General features: G+C 36.4%; 1 protein-coding gene across 5 annotated transcripts in view; it reads right to left on the bottom strand.

Moving 5' to 3' along the window:
* Positions 1-24,139, bottom strand: part of Bx (LIM domain-containing protein Beadex) — an 83,666-nt gene extending 59,527 nt beyond the window's left edge. For 4 of the 5 annotated variants that reach the window (XM_089103029.1, XM_089103005.1, XM_089103013.1 and 1 more), the window contains exon 1: positions 24,027-24,139. The gene's annotated coding sequence lies outside the window, so the exon portion shown is untranslated. Of the gene's footprint in view, positions 1-20,376; positions 20,519-24,026 lie in introns of those variants that run through there. The other variant, XM_089102999.1, reaches the window with a different exon arrangement.
* Positions 24,140-25,975: the final 1,836 nt, after the last annotated feature.

Below are 25,975 nucleotides of genomic sequence, written 5' to 3'. Positions count from 1 at the left end.
GGAACCAACCTTGTCCAAAACAGCATTTTGGTTATTTTTGCTCTTTTTGCTTTGGCTCTATTTCTTTCCGTGCCTTATCCAGGGCTGGGGTACCCGGGTTGACCCCCCCCATAAATTTTTGTTCAATAAGCAAGTGACAAAAATGCAAGGCTAATAATTTACATAATTTGAAGTGCTATAGCCTAAGCTAATTGAAATTATATTTCTCTTTTTTCTTTTATTTCTTTTATATTTCTTTTTTTTAATTTCATTCAGCACACACCCTGATATCTATCCTTGTAGAAATGCAGTAAAACAAAAAAGTAATAAAATGTATATATTATAGATACCGAGTGATGTTACTCCCTTTTCTAAATAATAAGGAAGTAATAACTGTAAAAGACCAATATTTGCCCATTAAAAACAATATCAAACAGAGGAAATTAGAAAAAGTAATTTGTGGTGATATATCCTTGATTATGCGATATAATTTATTAAACAGATGTTCAGCCTTACATAAACTTGGAATGTCTATAGTAAAACTTGATTGCTTTCATCATATATGAAGATTAAAACACATCTTAAAACCAGGCAGGTCAATTGGGGGCGAGGCGGGGCAGGGGGCAATTGCACCCTCTAAATTTTGAGACATACCTCCTTTGGTATTTTTATTGAAAAATCCCTTTTTTTAATATTTTAATTTGGAAAGAAAATCTATAAAACAGCCTAATTACCCCTCACCCCCAAGGTTTTGAAAAATACAATACATTTCTCAACCTATATTTTAGTGAATTGACGTGAATTTTCGTGAGTAAAATAGAGGAACAGGGGGAATTTGTCCCCCATATTTTTGCCCCCCTCGTAGTTTTTGAAAATATATTTTTTTGGTATTTTCATCGGAAAATTTAAAAGAAGTCCCCCACGGATTTTGAAAAATACATCACCACCCCTAAATTGTCATGGACTCCACTGCTCTCTGCTTAAAAGTAAACAAAATATTTTTTTTCCGCGATCTTTCAGCTTTCAGCTTCTTCAAATTAAGAAAAAGGCTTAAAGCGTGTTTCTCAACTATCTTATTTTTTTAAGCCCACAAGGATTGACTTTGAATGAATAGAATATTTTATTGTAGTAAAAACCTTCTTGCCAGTACCAAAAATATTTGTACAATTATGTACAATAGAAATTTATATAAAGACAATATAAAATATACACGTGTATTTCAAAGCCGATAAATCCATATATAAAAAAAGAAACTAATACAATTATGAAAAAACATTTCCGATTTACGTGCCGCTAAGCCTTTTAAAACAAAATTACCTATTGCTAACGTAATCTAGTAGAAGTTGATTTAAGGATCCCCAGTGGAAGCTCATCATTTCCCTTGTTTTCTCTTAAAGTAAAGGGTCACCATGTTCTAAAAGAAACTGTTCCTATCCATCGCTTAAAATACTGCATGGTCGGCAAGTTCACAGTCAATTCAAAAACTCAAACCCCTCCAATTTGTTACTAGTGGTAGACATTGGCACGCACCTGAATCTAAATTCTAACGCACTTAACTGGTAATTTTAACTTAAAATAACATTCTTGATCAAAACTCTCTTTACTACTTCAATAGAAAAATAAATTAATCAAAGCACTTGCATCAGCAGCCCAGCCCCGGATCTCTTGGTCTTCCAGCCTAGGCTTTTACATCCATAAAAAAAAAAATATATCTCCTACTTTCTGTAGGAGCTTGACCATTATATCATATATAGGAGAAACCCCCCTCATCCTTATATTTTATTTGGGACTGCCGCGAGTTTCTGATTCAATTTCAGCAATTCTTCATACGCAGCCCTGGCTAGTCATGTTCCAGAAATTGTGATATCATTAGCCAAAATTTTGCCATAAGCAAAATTCTATAAGCAAAAATTCCGCTTTATGACTATATTATGTGTTGTTTTCTGCAGTTCATTGGCTCGTTCAATTTTGTTTATATACAGCAAGAGTGCATCAGAAGAAAAAAAAAAGAAAGAGTATTACCCTATAATTTTGTATTTAAGAGTATGCTTTAGTTACAATGGTTTGTTTATGTGGCATAATTGTCACATTTTTTTTTAGACAATAAGGATATTTCTTGAAAGTAAGTCAAAAAGGGAAACCACATAAAACCACCTTTTCACCTGTCGCTGTAGTCATCTGTTGCTGTTATGTGAAATTTTTGGCGAGTAAAAAGAACTTGACTTATGCCCCGGACGTCCTTAAGGGTCGCGTTGGGGCCATCTCCTTCACACGTTCCTGAATCAGTTTCCTGTACAAAGCCCGGTCGGCAGCTTGTCTCAGAAGGCATAAGAGGTCACTTCCGAAGTTGTCACGCTATCTCTTCCTAGGTTTTCCAGGTGGGCGACAACCGTGGATCCTTCCTTCGAAGGCAACTTTTGGCAGGCGCGAGTTCTCCATTCGCTGTATGTGGCCCCGCTATATGTGGCCCAGGGACGGGTTTGGGTCTTTTGTGGTGCGCATCGCTTTGGTCTTCTTTGGGCTTATGAACACACCGAAGCTATTGGCGGCTGTTTCAAATTCGGAGGCTTGGGTTGGCAGATTGGAATCAGTTTCTGCTTGCTTGTCAAGGCCGTCAGAATAAGCTAGGGTATCAATGTCTGTACCGTTAACCGTCGCTCCTAGATTTTTCTCAAGCTGGAACAGTATGGCATGTAAATCGAGCTTGAAAAGTTGCGGTGAAAGTATGCAGCCTTGTAGCACGCCCGAAGTTTTCGAACTCTGTACGAGCACGAACTCTTCGAACTCTGTAGCGAAGTTGTAGTAAAAAGAAAGCAAAATCTTATTTGTTGTTGTTTATACAACATTAAGATAGCAAAAGGTACCAAATTTTTGAGTTGGAATTGTCATTTACATCTTTCTGTTTCTCTGTGGTCGAGTATTGGTGCTTCGCTTGGTGCTCTCTCCTGATTAAACGTATAAAATACTGACTTTTTATAGCTTAATATCTACAAATATAGCATTGAAACCTCAAAGAATAAAAAAGTTTGTAATGTTTGAGCAGGGATCCCTTCAGTAAATAATAAGATAAGACATCTTCACAAACAAAACACAAAATCGGACAATAAATACATGACACTGTTTGGAGAGGGAGAATACCTCCTAAGGTGTATCTCTATTATGTACATCTTCCCCTCCTCTGAAAAAGAGAGGGAGATATACATACTATTTAAACGCTAACTCAAGAACAAGACAGAGAGAGAGAGAGAGAGAGAGAGAGAGAGAGAGAGAGAGAGAGAGAGAGAGAGAGAGAGAGAGATTTATAAGAGCTTGTTCTGATCACTCAGGAAGAATTTTACCGACTCCAATGGAGGCTAAATATTTATAATAGTAATGAGGAAAGTGATACTAATAAACAAATAAGAATCATATAAAAACAAAAACACTTTTTAAGGTTGCCAAACAATAGGCCACACTGCCGTCCTTGTTTTTTCATTTAATATGACAACAAAGACATTACGTTTTCTGCCTTCCAAAAGCAGTCGTTATACGGCGTTATATGAAAGATGGTTAGCAAAGCAGGCTTAGCTTTCCATCTGATATCGAAATACGTGAGAAGACAAAAATTGGCTAGAATTTGAAATCAAATCTAGCCTGCATTTGGAAAGTGTTGCTTGTTAGTGTTTTTTTAAGCACCAAATACAAATGAATACATACAACCATGGTTTAGGGAAAAACCTAAAACTTTCACTGTCTTCTTTATTTTGCAAATCAATAACTTCATAAAATAAACAATATTTTCGAAAACTTTGCAGAATTATAACTGAGACCTAACTTAAAATGTCAGTTTACTGGCATATGTTCCTTAGGATAATAGAAGCGTGGCTTATTTTTGAATATCTTGCTTTTTCACCCGTTTTTAACGATAATTTTCACTACCCCGTATCACAAGCCAAGTGAGGCCCACCTTCAGAAGTCATGTTCACCAGGTGGCACCTGCCAAGCGTGGCGAAAGTACGGCAAGCGAGGTGGAACTGTACCATGTGTGACGGAACTGTGTGGCCAAAGGACAGCAAAGTCAAAGTCGGTTTTCCATCGAATAGTAGTGGCAGGCACTTTCTTTCCATTAAGACGCGCGTTGTTGCAAATAACTCCCTTTAAGAAGGAGGGAACATACGCATGCGCTTCTATTTCTTGGATAAACAATTTTTGAGATTAAACAATAGGGAAAATGTAAAGAAAACAATAAAATCTTAAGATTTCTGGAAGAAAACGAACCCGAATGCGGGCCTTCTCCCTCGTGCAAATGCTTGACCAACAGAAAACAATCTATAATAAATGTGGTAACTCATAATTTTTTCTGATAACATAATATAGTTGTTGCAACAGCTAAGCATATTCAAATAGTGTCTTATTATTATGTTCAGTGTTGAATCAATGATAGATTCAAAATTTAATTGAATTTGAAAATAACTGGAATATCCACTTAACAAAAAAACCATAAAAAACTCAAGTACATGGCCAGACATTAGAGCAGAAACTTTAACATTCGCATGAACAAGTTGAAATTTGAAGTTGACATGTTTTTGAAAGACAAGAAGTGAATCTGGAATAAGATTAGTTTCATTACACCCCTGTCACTCCACATCAGTCTATTCATTATTCTCATATTTTCGCTATAATGCGTATATCCGTTAACAATTTCAAGTGCGGGCGTGAAAAATCGCTACAAGTGTCAAAGAATACAAAAGCTTAGTTCGTTGCCTAATATCCGGCGACAGCTACTAGGCATGCACTAAGTTGAATTTTCATTTTAAGCTGGCATTCCTAATGCTTGTGTGCAAGGGGAACGTGATCACAAATACTGCTTGGACGCAGCAGGATCCCGCTGCATTCTTTGTCAGATTTTGATAATCGACACTATCAGTGACGCAGCTACATCGGAGGAGGGGGTTGGCCGCAAAAAAGTACTTCATTATGGCACTAATCTTATAGACACAAGAAGGTACTTTTGTAGAGTAGCCTATTTGCCATGCAAATGATAGCGCTTTTTGTTATCAGAAGTTATACAAAACGCATTAAACTTTGACAAGAATTTGTAAATTATAAACATACAAAGAAAAATTAACTCGTTAGTAAATGATCGGGCTTTATATAATAAATATATCAAACTGACCTAGGTTATAAATGCATCAATAAAGAAAGTCAGTGAGATAAGAAAACAAGTTAAAAGTTTATGTTATACAAAGCTCTATCCGTTTCAGCCTCACCTTTTCACTTATATTTACAGACTTTCGAGAAAAAATTTCTACTTTTTAGTCTATTTGGAAAACGAGTTTAAAGAATTATTGTTATTATTTTCGGTTGCTTAGTCTTCTTTAAGACAAAATTTTTTTTTAGTCTTCTCTCAGACAATAAATTCTCTTATCTAATATTCAAACCTAAGTTACCACGGCTACAGGCAAGTATACTACCCCTTTGCCATCAGGCCTTGTATGATAGCGCTTGTTTTATATTTTCTGTCGTCCCCAATTTATGGTTCTTTACCAGCCTCTTCCTACTCATGCTCAAGGCTTTCAACCTTCAGGGGTTTTAATTTAAGTCAGCAGAAGATTTATGAAAAATAAGGGAGCTGCGAGGGAGAGCATGTACGCGACAAAAGTACATAGGCCTACAAGAAGGTGAATTGAGGACAATAAATGAAAGCTTGTTGGCCTCTAGACAAGCCTTGAAGATTTACCCTCGAATTCTGCCATAAGATGACTACAAACTATTTCTGACAAGTCTACAACGCGCCTCCCTAAACTGCATCTACACCCCAAGACCGTATCCAGGGGGGGGGGAGGGTTACCCGGTTTGAACCCCCCCCCCCCCCCGAAATTTTTGACCGAGTCGAAAATTAGTAAAACATAGGTAAAAGTCAGTAAAATTAGTCAAAAACTGAGTCAAAAATTAGTAACCCCCGCCCGAAAAAAAATCCTGGATCCGCCCTTGCTACACCCCCCCCCCAAACGAACTCAGAGGGCGTCAATGCTTTTAATAGTTTTTTTTTAACATAACATTTTTACGTATTATGGTGACAGGCAGCAAGCTTCATGTATGATTAGTGAAATGATCCAATTCCAAAGAGGAACTACGGATTACACAAGTCATAGAATACCTTCGTCATCTAAAGATCGGCAAGAATAATTAGACATTGAATTTGTGAACCCCTCCATGAACAGATGAGGCTATTCCCAATTAGTTTTAATGAGTGTCTACATCAGGTTCCTATTAATGTTAGTGACATGAGTTTTATAAATGATTCTTCAGTCTCAGCTTGTTATAAAATGAACCAAGCTTTGCAATTGATTTTAAAAACAAGTCAGTAATTTTAATTAGGAGAGTCGTTCAGGCGCTCGTGGTAGACAACAGAGTTACAAAAAATGGAGATTATTTTAAGACCTGTTTAAATCATTTATATCGTTTAGGAGATGTAAATTGGTTATTCTTAATTTGGAAATAAGTTCAATTAGGCTATGCATTGGATATTGAGCAGATACTTTCAACTTTGAAGGAGCGGTGACAGGGGTCATAATACCGTGAGTCATGAATGATACAAAAATTATCGAAGAGCATGGCGAAATTGCCAAATCATGAGGTTCATTTATAGGCTCATTTACAATGATGTTCTACTAATACCGAGATGGTACTTGTGCATAATATGGTACCCGCGAAAGAAGTCAAGTTTGGTTAATGCTAATAAAATAGGATGAATATATAATAGTTTAGAATTTAGGCTATATATTTGCTCATTAGGGGGGGGGAGGGGGTAAAGCATACCATATATTAAATACGTAACCTAACCTAGGTATCACACACCTAAACCCCAAAAAACAACAGTTTAAATATCGTAAACGCAATGAAAACCACGCTTTGCATTCTATTTCTCTATAGCAAATACCCGTATGACGGGTTTCGTCTCTCGTTTCCTTGATACAGTTATAGCGGTAGTACCAGATAGTTCACAAGTACCACCGAGGTTTTGTTAGCGCTAATTTCGACCAATCAGATTTTCATTGAATTTACCGACTGACTGAAAAATTTAATGAAAGTTTCCGAATGGCATTAGCGCTAGCTAAATCCCAGTATTAGTAATACCTCGTTGTGAATGGGTCTTGTTTGAGATGAATAGGAACATACGCAGAAAACACACAAAAAATATAAAGACGACAAACGGGTCTATGACCAGACATGAAAACGAAGAAAAAAAAAAGAATTTCGCCCGTATCTAACAAGGCGTCTTCAGCGTTGAGAATTTTCTCCGAAAATCTTGCGAGATTTTCGGAGAAATACTCGAAAATTGTGGGATAGTGGAAGCGCTGAACAAATCGCAACTGATGAGCTAACAGTAATCAAAGAGAGAGGTGATACCGAGCTCTCAGCTGCCATTCTTGGGAGACATTTGTCAGTTTTTAAGTGGCCACGGAATTCCTGTGTTGTTTTAAAATCACATTTCTGTGAATAGGCAGCGCAGCGGCGGAGTGCACCTGGCACTTTGAGAACATAATCACAACAGTCCAGTTTCTGTTAAGAAAAAAAATCACTCAGTGATAATTTATTGCGCCTCCCGACCACTGTGCGCCCTTAGGCCCGGACCTAATACGCCTAATTGGTAAATCCTGGCCTGCCTAGGAGCATACAGGAGACGTTTGCACGACAGAACTCACTTAAAAAAATAGTTTTTTTTATTTTCCAGCCTCATTACATAACAAAAATTTCCATCGAAATTTCAATATTCTCATAACAGAAAATAGATTCAAGAATAATTAACATTGAAGTGTTAGATTCTAATCTGTATATTCTAAGACAATAATTTTCTGGTATCGCGCTTTTCACTCTTTCAAGGAAATTAATATTTTGCGCTCCATGAAATCCAAACGCTTTGGTGCATAAAATGAGATAAATACCGACAGACTGGAACGAACCAGCTTACAATGGGGTTCAGAATTCAGCAACCATTTCGTGTTCTTCTTTGTTTTGTACATACAAAAAAAAGAAGAAAAAAAAAAATACAACCAACTGCTTTGTTGATTTAAATCGGTTGTGAGCTTTGAATTTCAAAACAGGAAAATTTAAACAATCACCATTGCTTTTGTTCAAGATTTGACAGTTTTAGGAGATTTCTTAGGAAAAGAAGACTAACAGTAAGAAAATCTTTCATGGGATATAACCTTTCAGTAATACACATAACATATTACAATGTGATCTTACCTTGACGATTTCTTTAAAAAGGATATGATTAGGTGGCAATTAGGTTAGTCGGTGGGCCTCTGGTCCGTGCCCACTCCTCCAAATATCATTTTTACTTCTATATTTTTCATAGAATTTGCCTGTTTTTCATAAATTTTCTGAAGTTATGCGCCACTCTGTAATAAAATTCTACGTACGTGCGTGCCTATGCCGTCGCACAGAAATTGCGGGGGAAAATGAACCCTTACCCCTAATGTGCAAATATATAGCTCAAATTATGCAAGTCTAATGCATTCTTTCTAAGCCCAATGCATTGCCATCCGCATCACTTGTTTTTGTAGCTATAAAACCGGTTTTCTGAGATGTAACCTAAGCGTAATTCCTAAATGTGTTTCCAATAGCCGACAAGTACCTCAAGGTACTTATGTATTATAGCGACCCCTTTCAAGAAGTGAAGTTAGGTTAATCCTAATGAAATCTATCTAAATATGATGAAAATATAATACTATATTAACATTATTATGGAAACTACAACAAAGAATTATAGAAAACAGACCGTCCAGAACCCGTTATATTAAATACCTAAACTAATCAAAATACCAACTCTATATATTACAAATTTAATTAAAACATACCTATATAGTAGTTTATCTAACTGTGCCTAAGCTAACTGCCTTCGAATGCAGGTAGACAAACCGGTTTTACACAGACAGATAATATCAAACTTCTCGAGTAAGGTCGCTATAATACATAAGTACCCTCATATAATCGCTGAGGTGACTATCGTCCAAAATCAAACATATTTCATACTACTCATTTGGGTCAGCTGCCTTCTGCCGAAAGTTTTTCTAGAAAAAATGTTCAAATTTGGATGTGTTGGCCGAAACTATGCATGCGAACAGGAGGTTTCCCCCCCCCCCTTCGTAAAAATCCATAGTTTTTACGATTTTGCCAGCATAATTGTAATGTTCAACATGTTTTCTATTCAACCTATCTCCTCTCCCAATAAATATATGTGTGTCTTAGAACACACAATCCACAAATATAGTGTGTCTTAGAACACACTATCCACATACAGTCACATTGATCCTCTAACGATTATTAGACAGCTAAAATTAATATGTTTTTGGCTTTTCCAGAACCTACAACATCTCTTCATAAATAGATGTAAGACCGACATTCGATAGTTTTACTAATTTTGAAACATCTGTGTTTCATTTGCGAAGTAGTGGGTATTGAAAGCCATAGCTTCCCAGGAGGTAGCCCAAAATCTCTTCGGCTTGATTCATTACTCTAAACAGCCACATAAGGGGCTAATCACGCCTGACATCAAGCGCGACACAATTGTGAATAGCGGCAAATGAACGCGGATATCTTCGAAGACTTTGAATTAGACTTGTTTTCTAGCTGAGAATCTCTAATGAGCCTTTTCAGTTCAAACTTGCAGCAAATAATGCTACTGTTCCTTGCAATCACGGGCTGTTGTGTTGAAGAAATTCTTAATTCAAGTTTTGACTTGACAATGATAGTTGATTTTCACTCATCTGTTTGGTAATGATGTTAAAAATGATTATTGCTTGGTATACATATAATAAACCGGGTAAATTGTGGCATATAATGAGGTTGATTTATGCTGTTAAGTTGATTGTAAGCTGAAGATGTAATTATGTTCTTCGTTAGCGCACTTCAAAAGCGATTCTTCAAATACCCTCGCTAATTTTACAACAAGGGAGAGCATACAAAAAGTTGATGGATGTACAGAGTCAGGTAATTGGGTTTAAAATATCTCATTAATTTTTAAATGAGGTAAATTGCTAAGATTCTGAGCATTATCAAGGACTGTGGCACAGGAGTTTTTTTTTTCAGAATTTTATTTCGGAGATCCTAGCATATTTCTCAGGGAGGGAAGTTCAATTACGGGAAAGAAATTAGCCACTAAGTGTAAAAAAAATAATAATAATAATAAAAGAAATTAGTTTACACCTAATTTCAAACATCCCAGAGGAAAAAGAATCTGGACAAACAATGTCTACGTCCTTGTCTTACCTATTTTATAATATATTTATAATGTCTTCCCCAAGAGGCAATACAATTTTGTTCGGGGAGGGAGGGATATTTTTTCGGGGAGATTATAGAAAAGAATTAAGAACGCATTACAAATTTGTTTATATGCATTTTTGTTACGTTTTTTCGATTCGAACTAGAACTTTGGGGAGGGGTCCAAACCCCCTAACCCCTCCCCTGGATACGGCCTTCGTCTTACCTGTATTTATATAATATATTATAACATATAATGTGTTGAATTATAATATAAATGAAATGTCTTGAAATATGTTTTTCAATTTTTTTCGGTTTGTTCATTTCTTATATATATATATATATATATATATATATATATATATATATATATATATATATATATATATAGCATATATTAAATACCTAACCTAACCTAGGTAGCTTTTCCAATTTACCCCCTAAACCCCGAAAAACTAAAATTTTAATTTTGGATGTTGTGACGGTTGGTGGTTCGGATGGATTTTGTTTGTCGACGTTATGACGGATTTTTTGGACGAAATGACGTTGGTGCTCCTGACGGTTGGATGTTATGATGCCTTCCCATTTTTTATATTCTTATTCATGTCATTGACGATTTTGCATTCACTAAATTTAAATATTTCTTTCTTTGTTTAAAATCCAATCACTACATTATTGAATTTGAATTTCACCTTTCTAAGTTTTACTGCATGTGTGGCGAAAGATACATTAAGTACATCATGACCTGCCATGAGCACAGGGGGGGGGCAAGAACTCTGTGGGAGATTTTCGGATTTCAGTGAACGGAAAAGGAGTGAGCTTACATGGGTATTCAGCACCGCCAGGTCTTCATAAGTTTGAAGAAAAGTTTTTTTTTTTTGCCAGAATAGTTACACATTTCCCAAGTGCCTGAAATCTTTGCATTTTTTTTTAATCGTGGGTATCCCGGAGGAGGAGGCAAAACATTTAGTTACTGGGGGCAATTACGGAAAATTATTACAAAATATTTATAAATAATATTTAAAGGATTACAGACACATCTTGTAAAACTTCAAGAATTATTTTCAAAGCTAAAAAAAACGTAAAAAAAATGTGGTAAAAAATAAAGCGGTAAAAAACGTGTAGACTGACCCACGGCCACCATTACTATGGGGGAAGGGAGAGACAAACTGTCTATATGCAACATCTATAATTTAAATAGTTGAAAAAGGGGCGTAATGTCTTGAGTATACGGAAGAAACTGCTAATACATATACTCCACCACTGGCCAAGGCTGGAACTCCCCTTAGTTATAGTTTATGAAGCTGTTTCATTCGTGTCCCCAGAACTAAATGTCATCTATACTATAATTTCACAATCTGAAAGACATTCAAGTGAAATAGAGCCAAAAACCCCGATTGAACATTTATTCTTAAACAAAGCACATTTCTGAGTAAATTAAAGAGTTTTCCCCCTGTAAATAAATGTGTGGGCATGATCCTTCTGAAGAAATTTTAAAATTTGATATTGGCTTAAAAATAACGAAACTTTTAGTTGAAGAAAAGAGGTCAGTATTCAAGCGACCTCTCATTATACGAGATTGTATCTGACGGTTGACCAAAGTTGAGTCTAATAATCTAGGTTCGCTTAACAATCTCATCAAGGAAAATAACAAGGAAAGTCCTCGCGGCATAAGAGCTGATCTTTTCTTTGTCATAGCCCAAACTGAGCACAGTGTACTGAACCGGGGATTCGTTATATTTGTTACGTTCCTTGTTAGGAAAAGGCTGAAACTCAACTCAGGGATTTTGAAAGAGCCTTCGCCCCTTAGAGTAATTAACAAAAGACGACTTAGTAATAGAAGAATGATGATAGAATCTCATTAGTAGGAAGCCCGCAATTTATTTTAGAAAGTTCTATAGTAAGAGCTTTCAAAATAGGTTCAAAGAAAAGTTGCACTGCATCTCACAATTAAGGTGAAAGAACAGATAAGACTTTTAATTGGTTCATGCTTTATCAAACCTGCCGAACTGATTTTATGGTTGTAGCTCTAATTGCACTTTCTTCCCAACGAGAATGCTAACAATATACTCAAATCAGGGGAGGAGCCAAATTACAAGTAAAAAGGGGATTTTTCAATGTAAAAAATAGCTTTACACTGTAAAAACTTTGTATTTATGTGTAATGTTTTTCAGACTTTGAATGGGTCTAGTCTAAGTGCATCAAAAATATTTAGTGTATTTTTCAGAACTTCCCAAACTTTTTGGCTGTTTTGACTACCCGCTCTCCCCTGAAACCAATGTCTACATGAAGTCCTGAACAGTGTGGGTCCCAAGGGCTCATTTTATTACTAAAGAGCTTTTGAACAGGCTGTATACATAGACAAAAGCAGTAGTCAGGCGTCAGATCCTTCCCCAGCAACTTATATAATTTTTACTTTTGACGAGCGTCAAAAGTTACTGTAATGAAAAATGGACCTCCAAGATCAGAGTCACAACCAGGGGACGGTATAGGGGGTGTGAGACGCCCCACAAGCTTATAAGTTTTACTGATTTTGGTTGATTTGAATTCTTTATTTAATTATCTTCCATGATATATACCTGGCATCAAATGATTCTGTTAAGACTTTGGGAAATGATATGAAAACGTAATCGCAACTTTGCTTATCACCAAAGCTTTTTGCATAATAAATTTTCAGCTTTTTTTTAATTTTTTTTCAATTAAATTTTATTGATTTAATATACGAATAGTTTTCAAATGTAGTTTTGTATAATGAAATTTTTGAAAATGAAACCAGATCCTTTTTTTTGCAACATCCATTGCTTTTGGGAACTGATATTTTTCGAGTTTTTTTCTTTTTTGTCTGAAACACCGAACAATCCAGCCTAACAGCTCCAACAATCATTACTAAAAATAATGAGAGCTAGAAAAAAAAATATCACGTTTGTAGACTAGTAGGCCTATACAGCAATACATTAGAAAACTTTCCTAAGCATTTCATTTTTTTTTGTTATCTAAAACACGAATAATCGCACCCCTGTGAGGAGGAAGTCAAAATTATAGTTAAATGTAGATTGTTTGCCAGTTACTAGCAGACAAAAGCATGGTCTTGACTTCAAATAAAGAGTTTGACTTTCAGTTTCCTAAAATTTAAGAAGTAGATCCTTCCCCTGAATCTTCTGTGAAATACCTTTTTTTTGTCTAATCACGAAATAAAGTATCTATCTGCATAAATCTCTGGCTGTTCAAACCGATTGAGGACCAAAATTTAATTGCTTTCCCCGTTCCAATTCTCAAAATAATATCTACGTACGCACCCGATTTTCAAAATAAGCTGAGAACCCCAAAAAATAACGAGGAGCGGAAAACCTTAAAAATGGAGGGGGAAGGGGTATTTTTGTAATCTAGAAGGGGGGTCAATTTTTTGAGCTTTCAATTATTTTTAATCGAAACATCTAAATTATTTTTCAATGAAAATGCCAAAAAAATGTATATTTAAGAATCTAGAGGGGGTAGGCGAAAATTTTCTCGGTCAATTACTCCTCCTCACCGTGGACGCCTCTTTAGAGTATAGCCTTCGACTAATCACTATTAAGGTATGGCATTTCCTGTATTCTCTTATCAAAATGGCGTGTATAAACATTACCAAACGATTTGATTGTCTTGGAGGGCCTTACCCGATACGCGGATTTCCCCACTATGCAGACCTACTCCAAAATTTCTGCTTGGTCTGCTCGAAATAAAGACTGGCATTAGTATATCAAAACTTGCTTGTGATATTGACCAAATGTAAAAAATATAAAATAATAATTTATTGTATAGTTACATTGGAAACAATTTGAAATAATAAAATCGTTGTATGTATCTCATCGAGCTAAAAGCAGAAGGAATCCAATTATTTCAGACCACTGACAGAGATATATTCTCTTTAAGCATCATGCTTCATATAACTTACTTTAATTAAGAGAAGAATTCCAATCAGTATTTGGATTCTTAATTATCTCTACTGTAAACTCCCAATTTTTTGTCTGGACAGACACAAAAATGTTAACTAACCTCTGATGCGGCCAAATAATTAGTAAAAGGACCCAATTGGGGCTTATCTGTCATGAGTCTCTCTAATTGAAAGAGCAGAAACTTGCTCCAAATACGAAGCTTATTTTAACAGAGTTTCCGGGTCACGTCACACCCTATTAATTCCAATGTCCATCCGGGTGTATCACCTGTGTATGTCCATCACAGATATTAATGAAAATGATTTTGGTTTTCTAACCACGCTGGATTCCAATAATACCAGAAAAAAAAAATTCTAAATAGCACGTTTTAACCAGACACGTATGCTACATACATATCTGCTCAAAAACGAAAGAACGTTTCTCCCGCCCACACTGCCCTAAATAAATGTGGACGAATTTATTCTGGAGTAGCCGGGGCGGGAGACACACGTTCATGACAACTTAAGAAATATCCATTAAATAGGATTAAAAATATGTAGTGTTTTTTATTTGGGGGGGGGGGAGGAGGAAATGGGCTTTAGTTAAAATGTTTTTCATGGGATCTAGTAGAATATTTTCAGTAAAATACTGAATTAGATAAACCAATTCGTTATAAATTTTATGTAATTCAGTTCCCCTGTCTATCAGGGGAACTATTCCCCTGTAATTCCCCTGTCTATCACTCCTCCTTTCTTCTAGATCTAGGTTCTGTATAAGCTATTATTTTACATTAGAATATAATCATAAAGGTTAGAAAAAAAAATTCTTAAAGGAGTGGAAAAAGAGAAAAGAAGGGAAAGATAGCAAAATAAGCAAAACTGTTCGAGGAAGAGAACAATCGATACAGTGAAAAAAACTTCTTTTTTTATTTACGCTAGTATAAACATTGGCTTTGATGATGGTGTATCGTTGAAGGACTTTTCAAGCTCCTCCCGATAACCAGCACTTAATCCACAATGGCAAGGAGGAGCACCAGTTAGAGGGGTAAATTTAGAATATGCTTCTTTGTGTATCTTAATAAAAATCCTTGCCCCCCCCCCCCCGCAATGGCATCGTGACACCCCTAAGAGCAAGCAAGGTGGTGATTCATGACCGCAGACTTCGAACACAAAAACACTACAACATCCATACAAAAGAATATTCGGTAGCCTACTTATGTACTATCTGTAACACACGCGCCATATTATATAAGGAAGATGCTTAAGAAACTAGTCAAACGGGTTTCTTTCAATGGACAATTAGATTAAAAACCGTGGTTTGTCATTGCGTTTACAATACCTAAACTATTGTCTTTTGGGTTTTAGGGGGGAAAAGGTACTTAGGTTGGGTTAGGTTACATATTTAACTTATGCTATGCTTTACCCCCCCCTCCCCTAATGTGCAAATATATAGCCGAAATTTATTTCTAAACTATTATATTTTCATCCTATTTTGTTTTATTTCATTAGCATTAACCAAACTTCACTTTTTGCGTGTGTTCCAGATAGTACATATGTACCGAATATTCTAGTAAAAATCTAGAAAAAAATAAACCGTGGGTCATCAGAGAGGTATCAACAGCCTGCATGAGTTTGGTAAAACAAAATTTATCCTGAAGTTAATCCTTCAAATTATTGCGTAGGTTTTAATGCTCGTTTATAGCAAAGTGCCAGAGAATGGTTTAAAGTGTTGTAGTACTTTATGTCTATTACTTCTAAGAAACTTCAATAGTGCATAAATAATGATTATAAAGCTTGGCATATTTTTAAATAATATCCCTGGCGTTAATCAAACAAAACAAATACCCATTCAGAAATGTTCTTCATTTGTTTTAATTTGTCTAAAAATAAAACTTATAAGAATAGCTTACAAAATGTGAAAATTAGTTCCACAAGTTATTTGCTAAAGTAAAAAGAGTAAATGCTAATTAAAAATGGTGTCCAGTCTTGGCCCCACCGTGGTTGCTTGCTATTCGCTTATTTTTAGTTATCCGTTTATTTTTTAATTTTTTCTTTATTTATAATTTATATATAACCTTAATGGCTTGACTTAAATACACCCACAATCAATTTCCAACAAATTGACAAAAATAGTGTTTCTTAAAATTTTGTCCTTTCCTCATAAATAATGCTTTCACTACCACCCTCCCACCAGTCAAAAATAGATATCTACAGAATCCTTTGGTGTCCATATACCCTCTTCTAGGAATACTTTGTGAAAATAATTAAGGGTGGCCACTCTCCAACCAGGCACGTACGCAGGGATTTGTTTCGGGGGGGGGGGGGGGCAAATCCTTCAAACCCATTATTCTGTGAGAAAAATCAGAAAATAATGGGAAAATGAAAAAAATCGTGAGATTTCGGGGGGGGGGCAGGCCCGGAGCCCCCCCCCCCTGCGCACGTCCCTGTCTCCAACAACTGGTGTACATCTCGAAGCACAACAATTCCGCCATAGGTGGCATACTTTACACCAGGGACGTACGCAGGAGGCGGTCCTCGGGGCCCAAACCTGTATTTTCCAATTCAAATGATCAAACAATTCTTTTATTGCCCCACCCTGAAAAAAAGATACCGCGTGCGTGCCTGATTGGCATACTTTCCGCTACGGTTTGCTTACTTCCGCCAAGCTGCATCTTTCTGAACTACGGCTCCCTCATACACAACCTGGTCTGCACGGCTTTGAAAATAAAACATAACATAACAGACAGGTTGTATCAGGGGAGGGGGGAGGTACCGGGTTTGAGCCCCCCCCCCCCCCAACAAAAATCCTGGATATACCCTGGATAAAAGACAAATTATGTAAAAAAAAAATGTGGAGAACTACGGTAAGACAGATAGTCACGGGGTTTCAGCTTCGATGCGAGCCCTAAGACTTTCTTCGTATGTGCCTAACTTGAGCAAAAAAAAACAGTTTTGTGGCTGAGTTAAATCCCTGGAACAATGTTTCGATCCCCCCCCCTCCCAAATGCACCTCTGTTCCTGGTGAATTTGTGCTTTAAAACTTTCGTTTACAAATATAATTAGCCGACAGTGCGCAATATGGTAATTTTTGACAGGTAATCAAAAAATACCTTATGCGAAAGCTTATTAAAGCTTGACAGTCTATTAGAAATCATTATAATTACATTTTTAGCGGTTTGCTTTTCAATTTCCTTTGGACATAGGATGATCTTCAATTTCGGTCATGAGACAACCACAGTATGAGAATTTAAATTGATTCTCAGCGTGGATTATAAATTAGTAGGTGCTGAAAATTAACTCCAATCAACTTGGATAATTAGTTTCTACGCTTAATTAATTCGAGTTCAGCTGATTTTCGATAAAGGAAGAATCCAATTTGTGGCTAGATAGAATTAGAAAATGCCAAATGAATCATAAGAAATAGCAAAAAATCGAACTTGAAAGTTGATATCGAAGTCATAAAGTGATCTAATTAGTAATAAAAAGGAAGTTGGCCGTTAATGAAATTAGTTTTGCTTGCTTTACTTTATAAACAATAGCAAATATTCACGACTTAATGAGTCTTTTTCTTACTGGATCAATATGGGAAAACGAACATGCTTGAAACTTCTGAAAAAGGAGTTTCAAACATAACCCTTCTCCAAAAGCGTTATGCCAGCCTCAAAGGCCGTATCCAGGGGGGGGGGTTACCCGGTTTGACCCCCCCGCCCAAATGTTTGTTTGAATCGCAAAAACGTAACACAAACGGACATAAACAAATTTTATATGCATTTTTTGAGTTTTTTTGTGTACCCCCTAAATTTTTTTTTAGTAAACCCCCCCACCCCCCGAACAAAAATCCTGGATGAGCTTCTGGCCAGCCTTGCCTCTCACTCATACCATCTGTCTGGGCCTTTTCTCCAATTAGCCAAGGCTCTCAACTTTTTTCATCGCAGTCCACCAAGTTGATTGTAATTTAAAAATGAGAAGAATTTATTGATATAAAATAGTTATTGGTTACTAATTTCGAAGACTAGCGAGAACGGGTTGCAGGGACTAACTTTTAGTCAGTAGTTTTGAATACTTCCATTAGTACAAAAAAAACCTATCAGCTTTGTTCAAAAAACCAAGAAAATGAAAAGTATGACCAAGAAAGGGAACTATCAAAAAAGTAATGTAGACAACGCGTCAATATAAGGAGCAAGTTAACCAACTTCAAAGACAATTTCCTAGAGGATAAGCCAAACTGGAGGAGGGAGGGTCAAAAGGACGATCTGGCAATAGGTGCAAGTTTAGTCATTACACATTGACCATCCGTGGCTTAACCATAGGAGTTTTCTGAGGATCTGAACATGTTGCTATCCCCAAAAAGATAAATTATGTTTGTTTTTCTCTCATGTTTCAAAATAACTATTTAAACTCCTTCTCCTGACGGGGAGACGGGGTTTAGACTCCTTCTGTTTTGAAGTGGACCCAAACACGCCACTCCTCCATGCCAACCTATGTAAAGTTTCACTCATACCACTGCCACAAAGTTCCAATGTCCGATATAACCTTTCTTTTGACCTCTTCCCATTCCATTTGGGAACGACTTACTTATCATTTGACCCCAGGTAGACAGCATGGAAGCACAATCTTTGGCAATCTTCATCCGTAAAATGGATGGTTAGATCATCCGTGATCTAACCACCTTAACTTTTTTTTTCTCTAAAGCCTTAATAAGTGGGATAGAAGTACAGTTTTGCAAAGCTTACTGTATGATCAGCAGTATGATATACCCTCAATCAAACGTCTAGCCTAGAGTCATAGGGTCAAACAGTATAATCTAAGTCTAGGAGAGTTTTGTTTTCAACCCATAGAATCAGGTCGACACATCCTCTCTCATTCTGAAAACCCAAAACGTTCTTCCCTTAAAATCTTTTCAACAGCATCTCTTAATTTTGACTATGAAGTATGGAACATATGTGATTTCAACACATTCAGTTACATCAATACACCTTCCACACATCACGGGCCAATGTTTAGTTTATTCAATATCTTTTGTTCCTCAAATGAACCCCTTCAGCGATGAATTTCAAGCATTTCTGGATTACAATTCAAGAATTATAGCACAGAATGGGCTGCAACACAGAATCCTTATCTTCCACATCCTCGAAAATCTTATCCATGGCCTCCATTTCCAATATCTTATAATCACACTTTAGTACCTTCTCTGTTTTCCTCAATTTCTTCTTATTCTCGAAGATATGTCACTCAGAACGAACAAGTTCTTTCACTCTTGTACGAAGCTTAATGCCTTCCCGCTAATATTCCTAGCAGTGTTTTTAATTTACTTCCCAAAGACATCCTCTGCTACTTTGCCAACTATTTTCTTAAAATTGTTTTATTGTCATATTCTAAACTCGCGAGTCTTGTAATGGCAATTACAATTTTTACACAGCTGTAAGCGTTAACAATGACTAGTTATCATGTTTACTGCGTCTTCCATAGCTTAACAATTTTTCTTTGATTCCTCAACAAACTAAAATGAGTGCAATGCCAGATTGCCACTACTCCTTATTCATAGTTTGTCCCAGAACCTCTAAATAATGTGTTTTTTTTTTGTCTAAAATGGATACCAAATAAGCCTCAAAGTTTGCCTTTCCCCGAAAAAACTCTTTCAAGTAAAATTCCATTTTTTGCACGCTAAGCCCTAACACCCAAAGCCCTAATTTTTCCATGCACATTCCTTTTACTAATTTGTGAAATGACAGAACTAATATTACAAGGTACATCTATATTAGTAAATAACTAAAACAAAAGTGTGACTATTTTTGGAGACAAGTAGCCCAATTTCAAATAACACTTATTATTCCTCTGACTGCAAAGGGGAGAAGATATTATGCCAGACACTCGACGTTGAGCATTTTATTAATTATGTCATCATTTTACAACTTATCACAATGGCGAAAAGTAATGATATAGATATAGAGAGTCATCTTTAGATGAGAGAGACTCCGTCTAATCAGAGTAACATACTCAACCAGAAATTTCCGAGTAATGACTAGGAATTACTGGTGGAGGAAAGGCACAAGCAAAACATTCTTAAAATAGGAAATTGACATGACAAGTCCTCTGATCTAAACGCCATGATCCCTGGGACCAGGCTTAATCCAGCAAAATATAAAAGCAGGGCTGAATCGGTATAGCTTTGTCATCTAACTCAAGGTTCACACACAAAAAAAAGTTTACTGCTATATGTAATGTTTGTGAATTACGTCAATAAGCAATTATAGTTGCCGTTCTGTTGGCTAGAAGAAATTTTGCCACCAATTTACATGACTGTTGCTGTCGTGTGGAGAAATTACCGAGAAGCCTGATAGAAGTTGAATTTCTTCCACAAACTGCTTGAGAAAGCACCTAAAATTGAGTAATTTGGCAATTAAATTGCCATGACAAGCAAAAATCACTTATACTTGAACATCTGTCTGAACCTAGAGTATCTTTACCTATATTTTTTATTACGGGATAGGATAATCTACAAAATTAAAATCAACATTTAACTGTCGAAAAAAGGTAGCATGCTGTCTTAATAAGAAATAGGCTGTATAATGAGAAAATGCAGTTCGAGACACAGTACATGGTTCTCTGGGATTAAAAAGTCCTTGCGACATTGAAAGATATTTAGGTTTAGTTCAAACAATTTTTAATATACAAAAAAATGTCTTATTTACAGATATTGTCTTACTAATAATTATTAAACGCGAGATTAAGTATCCAGATATATTAATTTCAATTAAATTTCGAAGCATTGCATTGTAATGTAGTCTTTGTGTAAATAACTTGAACTTAATTGGCTTTTTTTCAGAGCTGAATCTTAAAAGGCGTTTGGACTCTATTTGAATGGGGACTTCTTTTTTAATTAAATAAAAAAACAAGTTTTTTAAACTGAAAGTAAGGAGCGACATTAAAACTTAAAACGAACAGAAATTATTCCGTATATGAAAGGGGCTGTCCCCTCCTCAGCGACTTGCTCTTTACGCTAAAGTTTTTTATTGTTTTAAAAATAAAGTTGTGAGACAGAGTCAAACTTTAGCGTAAAGAGCAAGGTGTTGAGGAGGGGACAGCCCCTTTCATATACGGAATAATTTCTGTTCGTTTTAAGTTTTAATGTCGCTCCTTACTTTCAGTTTAAAAAACTTGTTTTTTTGTATTTAATTTCTGATCGTTTTTTAGTTAATTCAGCTTTTATTTTAGTTCATTGAATAAGTAAAAAAAATTGTTTTCCAATTCTTTAAAAATGACCCCTTGATCAGAAAGGCCGTTAAATAGAATAAATAGCTCTTATGAAAGTACTAAAAAATCTTTAGTTTAAAGAGTGAGGCATTGACTTGAAGGTGAACCCAATCATATATCTAATATTTTTATTCGTTTTAAGTTTTGATGTTGCTCCTTACTTTCAGTTGAAAAACTTGTTTATTTATTTTTAATTTCTGATTTTCTTTTAAATAATGATGGGAAATCCGGCGCCCAATTCATAGCAATGTCCCGTCCCCCCTGAAAACTTCCGTCATGTAAAGATCCTCCCATATAACCCCCCCCCACCCCCCACTACCAGAAAAAAATCCCCCTGAAAACGTCTGTATACTTCCCAGTAACCAATACTATATGTTAACATTGGGTAAAGTTCATAACTTTCAGCCCTCCCCTGGGAGCTTCGAGGGATTAAGTCATCCTAAAAGACATAGTTATATTTTCGACCATGCTGAACAAAATGGCTATCTCAAAATTTTGATCGGGTGACTGTGAGAAAAAAATGAGCGTGGGAGGGGGCCTAGTTGCCCTCCATTTTTTTGGTCACTTAAAAAGGGCACTAGAACTTTTAATTTCCGTTCCAATGAGCCCTCCCACGATATTCTAGGACCACTGGGTCGATACGATCCACCCTGGGGAAAAGAAAAAAAACACAAAAAAAAAAACAAATAAACACGCATCCGTGATCTTTCTTCTGGCAAAAAATGAAAAATTCCACATTTTTGTAGATAGGAGCTTGAAACCTCTACAGTAGGGTTCTCTGATACGCTGAATATGATGGTGTGATTTTCATTAAGGTTCTATAACTTTTAGGGGGTTTTCCCCCTTTTTTCGAAAATCAGCCAAATTTTGTCAGGCAAGTAACTTTTGATAGGTAAGATTAAACTTGATGAAACTTATATATTTGAAATCAGAATTAAAATTTGATTCTTTTGATGTATCTATTGGTATCAAAGATCCGTTTTTTAGAGTTTCAGTTACCATTGAGCCGGGTCGCTCCTTACTTACAGTTCGTTACCACGAACTGTTTGATTGAGGGCCTCGATGCATGAAACGCTCGTGTTATATGGATTTTGTTCTTTAATACTGTTTCTCGCGTAACAAATATTGAAAATACTGAATCAATTGAAAATGTATACAAACAGCATAGTTTTGTCCCTCCTGGCAACCATGCTACGGCAGTTTATGTTAGGAGACCAAGCTCCCGTTTTGAAAGGTTAGCCTCATAGAGGAAAAACCACCTACAAGGGAATAAATTATTGAATCACGAGGCTGTTTAAAAAATGACAGCCTTGTTGGCAGAAACTCGATAAGTCTCTAAGGGTCGTTTAACTAATATATTTGAACATTCTACCTTTCATGCCGGCCTAAAAACTTTAGCTTACATAATGGGAGACATTTCCGCTTAATCCAATTTTACTCAGATATCCAAGGCAAAACTTTAATTGAATGTCTCTTGGATGCAGGGGCATAATTTGCTATGGTGCAGGGGAGGGGAACTGCCCTCTCCAAACCCCACTTTGCCCCCCCCCCCCTCCCAGCTGAAATTTAGTTTCTGCAAAAAACTTGTAAAACTGAGATAAGTCTGTATAATTGAAGTATCCAGAGAAACAGGTCAGTTTTTTTTAGTATATCTTTGCTCTTATGGTACTATATGGCTCATTTTTCCCTCTTCACTGTCATTTCCACTTTATTTGGGAAAATTTGCTCAAAATTTGCCCCTCCACCCGGATTTTGATGAAATTACGCCACTCCTTGGATGTATCTCACAACATAGCAAAAATTGAGATCAGGGAATGATCTCCAGGAAATTGAGGATAAGGAAGTTTAGCTCCATTGGGAATTATATTCCAGATTTGCATTCAGGCTTAACATCCAGGTAGAGGTTTAGAATAGCAGTTCTTCAGGAGGATACGTGGTAGAACAAAAAGAGGGATATTTCTAGATTGCTATTTCTATGTTACCTTTTATTGTTTTGTTAGTGATTTTGAGAATTCATTCCCAGCCCCCTTTAATAGTCTCATATAGCCAGGAGCGTCGTTTGGGAGGGGCAAGAGGGATAGTTTCCCCCCAGTAATGTAGAGAAAAATTATCATATAGCCCTTGCTCCTTGAATATCCGAAAGTAGACACCTCTTACCTCCCCCCCCCAAATGAAAATGTTGTAGATTCGCCCCTGTATATAGCCTTGGGCTATAAAAAAAACTAATTGATGAAAACGGATTCAAAAACGGACAAAATGTGGAAAAACAATCTAAAACTTCTTCTATTTCTGTTTAAGCATGTCTCCTTCTGGAGAACCGGTATTCTAGACCTTTATCGACATCCCAATGTCAAGTTTCTGCTCCATATGATAGTTACGCTATAAACTCTACCATATCTAATATGCCTTTTAAGCCTGTCGACATCGACACCTACACCCGAAGGGTCATTCAAGGGCAGCTTAGTCCTATCTGGTTGACAAGGTCAGGAAGTTTACTCTCACGACGAATTGTATCAAGAGATATTTCTTGGAAAATGATCTGTTTATTCCAATCGTATTTTTTTTTAACGTATCCTAAATTTGACTGATTCGGTTGCGAAATATTTATTCCAGTAAAGGCAAAAATACTTACAGTTATAGTATATTTATTTCCCTTGTAATACTATAATCCTTTACAACACTTGCTTCCAGTAGAACATTCAACAATCAACTGAGCCTGGAATCCTCATCATCTCAAAATGTCCAGAAGAGACGGAGCAGAATAGGCGACTGGAATCTGCGCGAGGATCAGTTACAATCACATATTCAATCACTTAGATCAATTAAGTATGAATAGGGGGATTGCCTTGATTGGGTTTGAATAAGGTGATGGGAGAAAGACACGTTTGAGTAGGTCTTTTCATTACTAAAGTGTGTTGTCAAACGCGAAGGGGGGCAACGGAATAACTGCGTGTGAATATTGTTGGGAAACGTATTTGATCATTCAAATTCCGCGAGTCATTATTTTAAGTTTAGAAATTAAAATAGCTACCCATTTTTGTGAGTCTATCAAGGCGTAAATTCTGCCTTTAAAAACAAGTGCATATTCCATAAGCCAGGAACGTAGGAAGTGTTAGGGCCTATGGGCCCTAACACTGTATTGTAAAGATATTACAGTAATTATTGAAGACAATCCCTTAACAGTAAATATTAGGGTTATCTGAAACCCCTTCCCATAAGAAAATTTAGGGTCGTAAAATAAAATTTTTTATCATGCACATTTTACCCAATGTTAAGACCATGGGCGTAGGGAGGGAGGGGGCAGCTGCCCCCCCCCCTTAGACCTTCAAATTTACATTAGACATGGCTGAAAAAGCTGATGTTTTGTAAAAAGCAGTTGATAAAACTCCATCACACTATCGACTGCCCCCCCCCCCTAGACAATATGCTGCCTACGCCCATGGTTAAAACATCTTGTTCTCTTTTGCCCCAAAATTCACTCTTAAGAAAAAAAGATTAACTAAGCCCGTAAAATCCAAAACACAATCAAACAGTTCGTGGTAACGAACTGTAAGTTTTTCAACGTATCAGAGAACCCTATTGTAGAGGTTTCAAGCTCCTATCTACAAAAATTTGGAATTTTCCATTTTTGCCAGAAGAAAGATCACGGATGCGTGTTTATTTATTTTTTCTTTTCCCAAGGGGTAATCGTATTAGCCCAGTGGTCCTAGAATATCGTAGGAGGGCTCATTAGAAAGGAAATTAAAAGTTCTAGTGCTATTTTTAAGTGACCAAAAAAAATGGAGGGCAACTAGGCCCCCTCCCATGCTCATTTTTGTCTCAAAGTCACCCAATCAAAATTTTGGGATAGGCATTTTATTCAGCATAGTCGAAAATCTAGTAAATATGTCTTTTAGGATGACTTAATCCCCCACAGTTCCCAGGGGAAGAGCTGCAAGTTATGAACTTTGCCCATTGCTTACATATTGTATTGGTTATTGGGAAGTATACAGACATTTTCAGGAAGGTTTTTTTTTCTGGTGGGGGGGGGGAGCTGGAGGAGGGGGGTTATTCAGGAGAATCTTTCCGTGGAGGATGTTTCTTTGGGGTAAGGGATTGAGGTTACCTTAACTGCTAATCACTTTAACCCTTTTTCTCCATCTTCATACGATCCAATTCGCAAATGTTATCTAGCTCTGTTTTTTCCCTATTATTCAAATAAGATCGTTCGTACAGTCCAATTCGCGAATCCCTTATCCCTTTTTGCAAATGTCAATAAAACAATTCTGATTGTAACATCCATGAAAACGTGGAGTTGAAGCAAACTTGTGTAACAAGCTAGACTTCAGGAACCAGTGGGGAATCCCTACTCGTACTGCCAGCTTTTTACAATGTACACGTGAAACTGAAGTGTATATTCTTGTGCAAATCCTTGTATAGTTGAAGTATATAACAATAACCAGTCTGCTTGTCTTATACAATCAGAACCATACTTCCAAAACGTGTTTGACCACTTTATAGGTAAAGGATTGCTCGCTTTTTTGCAATGTGCACGTGAAACTGTGTTGCACATTCTTGTGCAATTCCATGTATTTTTTCATG

The sequence above is a fragment of the Artemia sp. Qi Xiang Cuo genome, chromosome 2 (genome assembly GCF_049724085.1).
Source record: "Artemia sp. Qi Xiang Cuo chromosome 2, ASM4972408v1, whole genome shotgun sequence".
Lineage (NCBI taxonomy): Eukaryota > Metazoa > Arthropoda > Branchiopoda > Anostraca > Artemiidae > Artemia > Artemia sp. Qi Xiang Cuo.
The sequence above is the reverse complement of the archived record's forward strand: the minus strand, read 5'-3'. Positions and strand labels throughout refer to the sequence as shown.